Source organism: Lampetra planeri, chromosome 35 (assembly GCF_965212315.1).
Source record: "Lampetra planeri chromosome 35, kcLamPlan1.2.h2, whole genome shotgun sequence".
Lineage (NCBI taxonomy): Eukaryota > Metazoa > Chordata > Hyperoartia > Petromyzontiformes > Petromyzontidae > Lampetra > Lampetra planeri.
Genome location: NC_136141.1, coordinates 9,199,637 through 9,210,421, shown reverse-complemented (window position 1 = coordinate 9,210,421; position 10,785 = coordinate 9,199,637).

Sequence of the window (10,785 nt, the reverse complement as noted above, 5' to 3'; positions counted from 1 at the left end):
ACGTGTTGGACAAGGGTACCCCCGACCAGCTTCTCACGGATCAGGGCCAAAATTTTTCCTCTAAGCTGCTACGAGAAGTTTGTGATGTGCTAGGCACTAAGACAATTCGAACATCCCCGTACCATCCATAGACGGACGGGATGGTAGAATAGCTGCATAGAACTTTGACATCTATGCTTAGTCAGGCAGTCAATACAACCCAAACTGATTGGAATTTGCATGTTCCGGGAGTGTTGGCTGCGTACAGAACGGCTGCCCATGCTTCCACTGGATTTTTGCCTTCTTTGTTCATGTACGGGAGGGAGATTGAACCTCCCATGGAGATTCAATTGGATTTGTCTGGAAGAGAGGGAAAATCTAAATTGCCTGCGCCCTTGGAAATTACTTTGGAACGTGTTGCGGCAGCTCGAGAAGCGGCGAAATTAAACACCACCAAAGCGCAGGTGGCCAACGAACGAAATTCGGGAAAAAGGGAACATTTGGCTGTGGGAGATCGTGCATGATTGCATTGCCCGCAAGTGCCATTGGAAACGTCCCCCAAACTGTATCGCCCATGGCAGGGTCTTGTGGAAGTGATGGAAGTCAAACGGCTGCAGTGCGTGCGTATACGAGTTGGCCATCGCCGTTGGTCTTTTCATCCGTCGCGGTTTAAGCCCTATATTCCTCCTCAGACTGACACCTCATCTCCAAATTGTGTACGGCAGGTGTCTGTTGTATCCGACGAGCCGGGGAAAATGCAAATGGAGAGAGTGCGCACACAGCTTCCGAACCCATGATCTTGCCGAACGGCGAGATCACGGACACTGTCGGAAGCCGCAACACCCGCCAAGCAGGGTGTGGAACCACCTTCTTTGGGAGTTCGGAAGGAGCCCACATCTTCTGTCAAGGATGCGAAGATTGTCCCCATGGACAGACCGGCATTGAGAAGTTGGTCCAAATGTTTCAAATTTCAATAAACACCGTTGGTTGCGTGTGTATGTGGGAATTTGGGGCGTTGCACTCGCATGTTTACAGAAGGAAAATGTGTTTCTCATCTTTCCCCTCTCTGTTCCTATTGTTGTTCTCTTACCTCTCTGTGTTGCTGGTTGAATCCTTCCCTTTATTGCAGGTCGTTCTACCCTACTCAGAAACGAATTTTGTTATGTTGTTCCTGTTCTGGCAGTGCTTTTTATGCATCACGTGTGTCGTGGTTATTATTATTAGCCGAGACAGCTATTTTCTACCATGGCAGGGATGATGTAATGACAGGGTGACACCTGCCGGCCTGTAGGGGTAATTACGGTTATGGCTGCATTACATAATGCCTTATTATAAGGAGGGTGTATCTGGGGTAAAGGTGAAGGGCGGAGTCAGTCGAGAAGCTCCGGGAACCAGCCCGAAGGTTCTGGAAATGGGGCGTGGCCAGAGGTGGAGCTTGGCCGCGTCGGGCAGATATAAGGGGGACCGAACCAGAGGTTCCGGGCTATTCTACGGGTCCTGGGTTCTGGCTGTGTCGCTGCTCGTCATCATCTCTTTGTCTTCGACCACGTGACTGTTCTTCTGCAAGACCATCTCCGTCGCCGCCACTACACTAGTCGAACAGCTCGCGTAGTGTATGACGGAGATGGGCTGCGTGTTAGTGTAATGCGAGCGTAAACGGGCTTGCGGGATGTGACGTAACAGGTGGGAAGAGTTAAGGTCACATGGGGAGAGAGAGCTTTTAAGGACAGGAACCGGAAGGGCTAGAGGAGGGTGTGAGAATAAAGACAGGAGGAGGCCACGCAGGGCAGGAGAAGGAAAGTGGCGTGATCGCCACAGGGTTGGGACTCGGCACCGTTGGCCAGCGGTGTCCGGGCACGGAGGCGACGGAGAGCCAGCAGCGGGGCTGCACAGTGAGCAGCCGTGGGCTGCAGGTCGGAGGCAGAGAGGCTGAGTAACGAGCCAGCAGCGGGGCTGCATAGTGAGCCAGCAACAAGTCTGCAGGAGCGACGGCAGCAGTGGGGCTACCGAGCGGGAGACGGAGGAGACTCTGAGCGAGACGCCGTGCGGGCAAAGTTGTACGAACCAATAAAGGACAACGGAGACAGACCCAGTGCAAGAGTCCTTTATTACACTGGTGTCAGAAGTGAAACGGCATGTCAAAACAGCTCAGAAGAAAGAATATCCCCGCACCATCGTCTGCTACATCTTCCGACAACGACGACCTTCCTCAGGCAGTGACGCTGCCAACGATGGAGGGAGAAATCGACGCGGGAACGAGTGACGGCCCGGGGGTGCAAGAGGTCGCCGCTTTGGTGGATCCGCCCGCGCTGGGGGACGCTGACCAGCGATGGAGACAGATGGCGGCCCAGCTGGAGACTTTAAAGACCATCTTGGCGCAACTGTGTGACCTCGTCACGCCAGCGAAGGGTTCAGGGAGGTCCGGGGGTGAATAACAGACCAGGGCCTTGCCTGCACAGCCAGCGCCCTCCGTCACGCGGCACGAGGACGCCATCTTGGGCGTGGCGGGAGAAGAACCGCGGGAAGCCGCCATCTTGCGCCCTCCGCGGCGGGAAGCCACCATCTTTGACACGTTGCGGTGCGACGCCATCTTGAACATGCCACGCGACGCGCCGTCTGCGGAGGACAGCAGAGCGAGGACCCGCAGCCGTCACTTGACAATGGTTAAAGAATTCTCAATTGGAGGCGACTGGAGTGCGTTCGCCTGCCGATTTTTGGCGGCGGTACGCTCCGCCAGATGGACTGACGCAGAGGCCCTTGAAGTTCTGCCAACTCTTCTCGACGATGAGTCGGTCAGATTTTTCCGTTCCATCAAGGTCGAGAAGAAGAAGACACTGAGAGGGGTTTTTGATGAGATGGCGGATGCGTACGAGCCACCGGATGACGCTCACTGACGATTCGTTCAGCGCCAGCGGGCACCCGAAGAGTCGCCGGTGGCATACAGGGGTGCTGTCCTGGAATTGGCCATGGCCGCATACCCTGAGAGAGCCTGACCTATTGGAACCCCTTATTTTGGGCAAAATGCTGGAGCTGTCGAGAGATTTGGGGATCCCTATGCCAGTGTGCGGCCATGAGAAGTTGACGTCACGGGCTGCTGCGAAGTGTTTGGATGCCCAGTTTAATCTGCGCCGTTGGAAGCAGGTGACAGCGTGGACGGAGGGGCCCATCGTGGAGGGGGGTGCCGTGGGTTGGGATCCCAAGAAGACGGTCTACGTTCCTGACGGGGGGGGGCCCGCGGGAATTGACGGCCGCCTCTGCGCAGTGGCCTGCCCGCGGAGGGCCGGGGCCGCGATCTGCGCCGCCGACACAGGAGCGTCGGGATGGAGGGAGTGCTGTGCGTCGCAACGACGTCGAGTGTTTTCGCTGCAGTCGCAAAGGCCACTTCGCCAGGGATTGTTGGGCCCGTATCCCGGGGCCGCCCCAGCAGGAGGCCTCGACCACAGACGTGCCGCGGAAGGACCCTCCAGGACAGGCAAGTCGGTGCGCACCAGACACCCGGCAAGGCTTGGCACCTCATTCATCACCTTTGCCGCGCGATCCAGGTGTCGTTAACAACGGGAGGCCGCCGTATGGCCTATGTCGCTCGGTAATGCAGTGGCGTAAATTGGCACGGCGGGTTGTTGCGGCCGCTACTGGTTCGTCCACTGTGCCGGGTTCTATACAAGGGGTCGACGTGCGCATTTTAGTGGACTCCGGTGAGTCCGCGACGATTATATCGGATGTCATTTTCCATCTGTTGGGCATCCCGCTGGACGCAGTGCGCCCGGTTTACGATTCCTGTGTAGCAGCGAACGGGGGAAGTATGGGCATTGTGGGCCAGGTGGACGCCAATATCTCCATCGGGGGGGGTGTCGGCCTCAGGAACTGTGTTGATTTCGAGGTCCCTTGCGGTTCCGTGTTTGTTGGGGACTGATTTTCTGACCAAAATGCCCATTCTAATAAGAGTGAATCAAAATTGCATTGAATTACCGGGGGGTCGAATAATTTCATTTTTGCCGTCGCCCTGGGGGCGACCCGCTCCGGTCTGCCAGGTGCAGGCGCTGTCCGAGGTATCTGTTGACATTCCATCTGGTTCACAGATGCTTATCCCCTTGCGATATCGGAAACCGGTGCCTGGTCGGGAAGGAGCGCCTGGGGTTTTGTTATCACCGTCCGCAACCATTACGGGCGGGTCAGCGCTGGTCGGGGCGCAAACTATTATCCGGCCGGACCAGCAGCCGTTTTTGCAGGTGCTCAATGGGAGTACGGAGAATGTTTGCGTGCCGGCCGGAACGGTTGTGGCCCATGCCACGACAGCGTTCACGGCCCATGACGATCTGGGCCGCCGGGATGTGGTTGGCGGAGTTTCGGGCCCTACGGGCCAAGATGATCACTGGGTCGCCGAATTGTGTGGGGAGAATTCATCCCTGACCGGGGAACAGCGATCCGCGCTTCGCGCGCTATTGTTGAGTTATTCCGATGTGTTTAGCTCCGACGATTTGGACTTGGGACGCACCTCCCTGCTTTCCCATCATATTGACATGGGGGACGCTGCTCCGATTCGGTTGAACTCGCATCGGATGAGCCCAGCGGAGCGAGACCATGTTCGTGGAGCAGTGGATGACATACTGGCTGCGGACATAATATCTCCGTCTAACAGCCCATGGGGCGCGCCTGTAGTCTTGGTCAAAAAGAAAGACTGCAAATTGCGATTTTGCGTCGATTTTCGCAAATTAAACAAAGTGTCCGTGGCAGATGCATACCCCCTGCCGCGTATGGATGATTCCCTCGATGCCTTGTCGGGGGCGAAGTTCTTTTCGACGCTGGATCTCTCTTCGGGATTCTGGCAGCTTCCCCTCGATGAGTCCTCGAAGGAAAAGACTGCTTTCCGTACGCCGCAGGGCCTATTTCAATTTAATTGTCTTCCGATGGGGTTGAATGCTGCCCCCGCCACATTTCAGAGGTTGATGGAGCTGGTATTAACAGGGTTGCAGTGGGAGACATGTCTGATATATTTAGACGACATCATCGTCTTTAGCCGCACATTTGACGAACATCTACAGAGACTGGAGGCGGTGTTCGCCAGGATGCGCTCCGCCAATCTGAAATTTAAACCTAAGAAATGTCACCTATTGCAACGATCCGTGCGCTATTTGGGACACATAGTCAGTGCCGACGGGTTGCCACGGATCCGGAGAAGACGGCGTGCGTCCGCAACTGGCCAACCCCGGCCACGGTGGGGGATGTGCGTCGCTTCTTGGGGTTTGCCTCATATTACCGTAGGTTCGTTCCCAATATTGCAACGATCGCTAGGCCTCTGCACCTCCTTACGGGTAAAGGACGGAAATTCAGTTGGGGACCGCCAGAGGAGGCGGCGTTTAAGGGCCTGTGCGATCATTTGGCGACGGCGCCAACATTGGACTATCCCGATTTCGATCACCCTTTCATTCTGGACACGGACGCGAGTGACACGGGCATTTGGGCCATTCTGTCGCAGTCCAAAGGCGGTGTGGAACGCGTGGTGGCGTACGGTAGCCGCGTCTTGTCCCCCGCAGAAACCCGCTACTGTGTCACTCGCCGCGAACTTTTGGCCATTGTCTATTTTCTCCGCCAATTTCGGCCGTATCTCTATGGCCGTTCGTTTATAGTGCGCACGGATCATGCGGCTTTACAATATGCTCTGAAGGTAGACCTGGAGAGCGCGTCCGCAAACGCGGACGCGCTCTCCAGGTTACCGCAAGGATCCCCTTGCGCTTGCGCGTCAGGTACGCATAGGTGTACGCCGACTCAGCAGCCCCCTTGGCCTATTGCGTTAGCGGTCGAGGTGCCTGAGGCTCCAGTGTGCCCGGGACCGGCCGATGGGGTTCTGAACCTTCCACGAGCAGTGTGGATTCGTGAACAAATGCTTGACGACTCGTTGGGGACTCTGCGGAGTCGGGCTGCAAAGGGAGGGGGGGGACTGGTTTCCGGAGGGACGCCAGGGGCCGCTCTCCGCGACGGACTGATGTGGAGGGAGGGATTACATGATCACTGGCGTCTTGTTGTACCGTCGTCATTACGGTACGAATTGATTAGGGCTCTGCATTGCGACACGCTATTACACCTGGGGGTGCAGAAAACCTTGTTGACGTTGCAACGAGACTATTTCTGGCACGGCATGACGACGGATGTCGTCGGGCACGTTCGCGCGTGTCCCGAGTGTGCCCGGCGGAAGCCGCCTAAACACCCATATGTGCCGCCAGTACAGTCTATACAGGTGTCTCGAGTTAACGAGTTGGTGGCGTTGGATATTTTGGGACCCTTCCCGCCATCCGCTAAGGGTAATAAATACTTGCTAGTTGGGGTGGAGTATCCCTCCCGCTGGCCGATGGCCTGGCCCCTGCCCGACCAGTCGGCGGCGTCCATTACGGACGCCTTTCTATTTGGATATGTCATGGACAAAGGGGCGCCGGAGAGGCCGCTCATGGATCAGGGCCGAAATTTTTCTTCTAAATTGTTGGGGGAGGTGTGCGCTGCTCTGGGGACCAAAAAGATCCGGACATCCCCCTACCACCCGCAGACGGATGGCATGGTGGAATGACTAAATCGGACGCTGTCAGCCATGCTGTGTCACTCGGTTAATGAGAAGCAAGCTGACTGGGATTTGCACATCCCTGGGGTACTCTTGGCATACCGGATGACGCCTCACGCGTCCACAGGATATTCTCCCTTTTTTCTCATGTACGGTCGCGAAAACGTGCCGCCAATGGATGTGCAGTTGGGGACGGGAATGAGAGGGCCTACTAAGCCTCTCCCCGATTACATTCAGGACGCCGTTCGCCGCGTCGCTGAGGCGCGGGAGGGGGCCCGATTGGCTACTGCCAAAACGCAGGCCCGAAACGAACGTTGCGCTCGACGCTCGAAGGGGAAGTGCCCCTGGAAAGTGGGGGACATGGCTTGGCTGCATTGCCCGCAGGTGCGAGCAGGAACCTCCGCTAAATTGCATAAACCATGGCAGGGGCCTGTTAGGCTCATTGAGGTTCCTAACCCGCAGTCCGCGCGCGTTCGGTTCAGATCTCGGCGCTGGTACATCCATACGTCTCGGTTGAAACCATACGTGGCCCCTCGGACGGATGCGTCATCTCCTGATGTTGCCTTGCCGGTGTCTGTTGCTGCCGACGCACCCTTGCCTGTGCCTGTTGACCCTGCAAGAGCGCCTGTCGTGCCTTCTACAGACGAACCGGCCGTGACACTGCAGGAGGCAGCGGACTCTGCTCTGGGTGGGCCTACCACGGCTGCGGGGACACCTGACCCCCGCCGTCCCTCCAACCCCACCACAGACACGGTTGCGGGACGCCCCGGACTCGGGTCCTTCGGGGGAACGGGACCTTGGCGTTGACGGGCCTCCAATAGCGACAGGGGGTTTTGACCCTGTCGCTCCTAAAACCCCGTCGCGTTCTCGGTCTGCAGGGGGGCCGCCGCTCGTCCGGGACGGGCCGGCGACCCGCACGCGTTCGAAATCTCTTTCTTTTCGTTGATTGTTGTTCTTGTTCTTGTTGTTATTGTTATTATCGTTGTATTCTCCGTTGTCCGGTCACGGCTGATGGTTGGTGGTCGCTCGCATTACTTGTTCTGTTTCAGCCGAGGATGGCTGGAATTTTCTCTACAGGGGAGGGTGGTGTAATGCGAGCGTAAACGGGCTCGCGGGATGTGACGTAACAGGTGAGAGGAGTTAAGGTCACGTGGGGAGAGAGAGAGCTTTTAAGGACAAGAACCGGAAGGGCTAGAGGAGGGTGTGAGAATAAAGACAGGAGGAGGCCACGCAGGGCAGGAGAAGGAAAGTGACGTGATCGCCACAGGGTTGGGACTCGGCACCGTTAGCCAGTGGTGTCCGGGCACGGAGGCGACGGAGAGCCAGCAGCGGGGCTGCACAGTGAGCAGCCGTGGGCTGCAGGTCGGAGGCAGAGAGGCTGAGTAACGAGCCAGCAGCGGGGCTGCATAGTGAGCCAGCAACAAGTCTGGTAGGAGCGATGGCAGCAGTGAAGCTGCCGAGCGGGAGACGGAGGAGACTCTGAGCGAGACGCCGTGCGGGCAAAGTTGTACGACAGACCCAGTGCAAGAGTCCTTTATTACATTAGGATCGCCTATGTGTAGCTGCGTTACGAGTTGTTCTTAATAAATAAGAAGCCTTCTACTCGACGTGTCTCAGAAGTCCCTCACTACACATGCAAAGTTCATCAGATTATTATGATTAGAATTTCATTGTCATGAATGCCTAAACCTAGTGGAACCTGAGAGCTTAGGAAAATAAATAATGGTGATAAAGTCAAGTGCATTACATTGTGGTCGGTGGCACGCTCAACAAAGGTTGTGGTATACTTTTTTTGTGGGAAATTAACGAACGCACACCATTTATTGTAAAATGTATGTCTAAAGACCTGAGTGACATTGATCATTGTTTTTTTACCCTTCTATCTGGCAACAAAACTGACACCTTTTTTACAAGGAGTCATGTTTTCATTGACCACAATACCTGCTGTCGGAATGCAAAAAAAAACACAACTCTGATAATGTATGCACTGTCCTTGAAATTGATTGGTCCACACCCGAGACAGCTTTTCTTAGAGCCTAGTCTCACATGGTGTTGGACCAGATGACGCCAAAAGGCGCACAACTCAAAGACAATGCACCATCAGAGTATGAGAGCTCGGGGTAAGAATTTACACCATTGGAACCTCATTTGCCAGTAGAAAAATATGATCATTGTTTTTTTACCCTTTTATCTGGCAACAAAACTGACACCTTTTTTACAAGGAGTCATGTTTTCATTGACCACAACACCTGCAGTCGGAATGCAAAAAAAAACACAACTCTGATAATGTATGCACTGTCCTTGAAATTGATTGGTCCACACCCGAGACAGCTTTTTTTAGAGCCTAGTCTCACATGGTGTTGGACCAGATGACGCCAAAAGGCGCACAACTCAAAGACAATGCACCATCAGAGTATGAGAGCTCGGGGTAAGAATTTACACCATTGGAACCTCCTTTGCCAGTAGAAAAATATGATCATTGTTTTTTTACCCTTTTATCTGGCAACAAAACTGACACCTTTTTTACAAGGAGTCATATTTTCATTGACCACAACACCTGCAGTCGGAATGCAAAAAAAAACACAACTCTGATAATGTATGCACTGTCCTTGAAATTGATTGGTCCACACCCGAGACAGCTTTTTTTAGAGCCTAGTCTCACATGGTGTTGGACCAGATGACGCCAAAAGGCGCACAACTCAAAGACAATGCACCATCAGAGTATGCGAGCTCGGGGTAAGAATTTACACCATTGGAACCTCCTTTGCCAGTAGAAAAATATAATTGGTTTTTTACCGTTTTATCTGGCAACAAAACTGACACCTTTTTTTTTACAAAGAGTCATGTTTGCATTGACCATAATACCTGCGGTCGGAATGCAAACAAATAAAACAACTCTGATAAAAAAAAAGGTGTCAGTTCTGTTGCCAGATAAAAGGGTAAAAAAAATTAACATATTTTGCTACTGGCAAAGGAGGTTCCAATGGTCTGCGTGACATTGTTTGTAAGTGTCGTAACCCAAATCCCAATGGGTGTCATAGCCCAGGAGAAATTCTGAAACTGTCCTGAACTAAACTACAAAAGGGTGAATATAACCGCCATGATTTGTCGTCTAGCTGACGGTGTGTAATCAGAATCTGTATTTATACCGCAGGAGTACGATGAGCTATAAATCTATTTTTCACAGTGGTCCAGTTCCAGGCTAAAAGGTAAAGGTGCAGCCCTGCAATTTACTGCTCAAGCAAATGCTGACAGAGGGGCCTTCTACTAGAGCGAGCTCTAGAGAGCCCCTCCAGATGGTATAATTGGCCTACTCTTCCAGACATCCACACTGGCACAGATATCTTGGAAGGGGTAGGAGTAGCCCACTCTTTACCCCACCACATGCGACTTACCGATTGACTAACCGTGGTGAACACATTCATATTCCTGGGTGAACAGAGGCCGGGGTGGGGTGGGTCCGTGGGTGGGTTAATTAACACATTCCTGTGGAGGGAGCTGGTAGGAACGTTGGGTTGCTCGGTCAATGGCCAGGGTCAACGGCGGCGTGGTGTATTCCGCAAATATGCCCGACTGTGAGGGTGGGCACAAGCCGGCGTGAGTAGGTTAAACGTTGAGTTTTATAAGGGCACCACGGGGTGACCAGCCCCTCCCCACCCAGCCGCACCCCTCCCACCCCCACCCTCCCCACCCAGCCCCTCCCCACCCTCCCCACCCAGCCTCTCCCCTCCCCACCCAGCCCACCCCTCCCATTTTTGGATGCACGACGGACGGACACAATAATCCCCTGTAGGCTGGTGTAACCAGGAGGTTCCTACCAGTAAGAAACTTTACCAATGTGGGCGATCATGAGAGCTGGCCTCAATCATGGTGAAGCAGCGTACCGTCCGTAGTTCGTTTTACGGACACTTCAGCTCCAAACTATCGCATGACTGCGACCACCTGCACCATTCCGGCTCGTGAGCTCAGTTTTGCTAAACGGTCCGACCATTCGGAGTCACACTCTTCTGAGAACCAACTGGGATGTCGCAAGCAGCCAATTTTTTTCCCGATGCGATGGTCTCGATCGTGTCGCGGGCGATTATTCCTTCTGAATGCTTAACCAGGTTTTCCCTCTCCACCCCCCCACCCCCCACCACCCTCGCCGCCCATGGAAACTCCACTCGTCGCTGCGACGTAACGGGCAGGGGCAAAGAGAGGGACAACGTGAACTTTGTTGTCTGACACATGTCCGTCAGTAACCTCGCTCCTGTTAC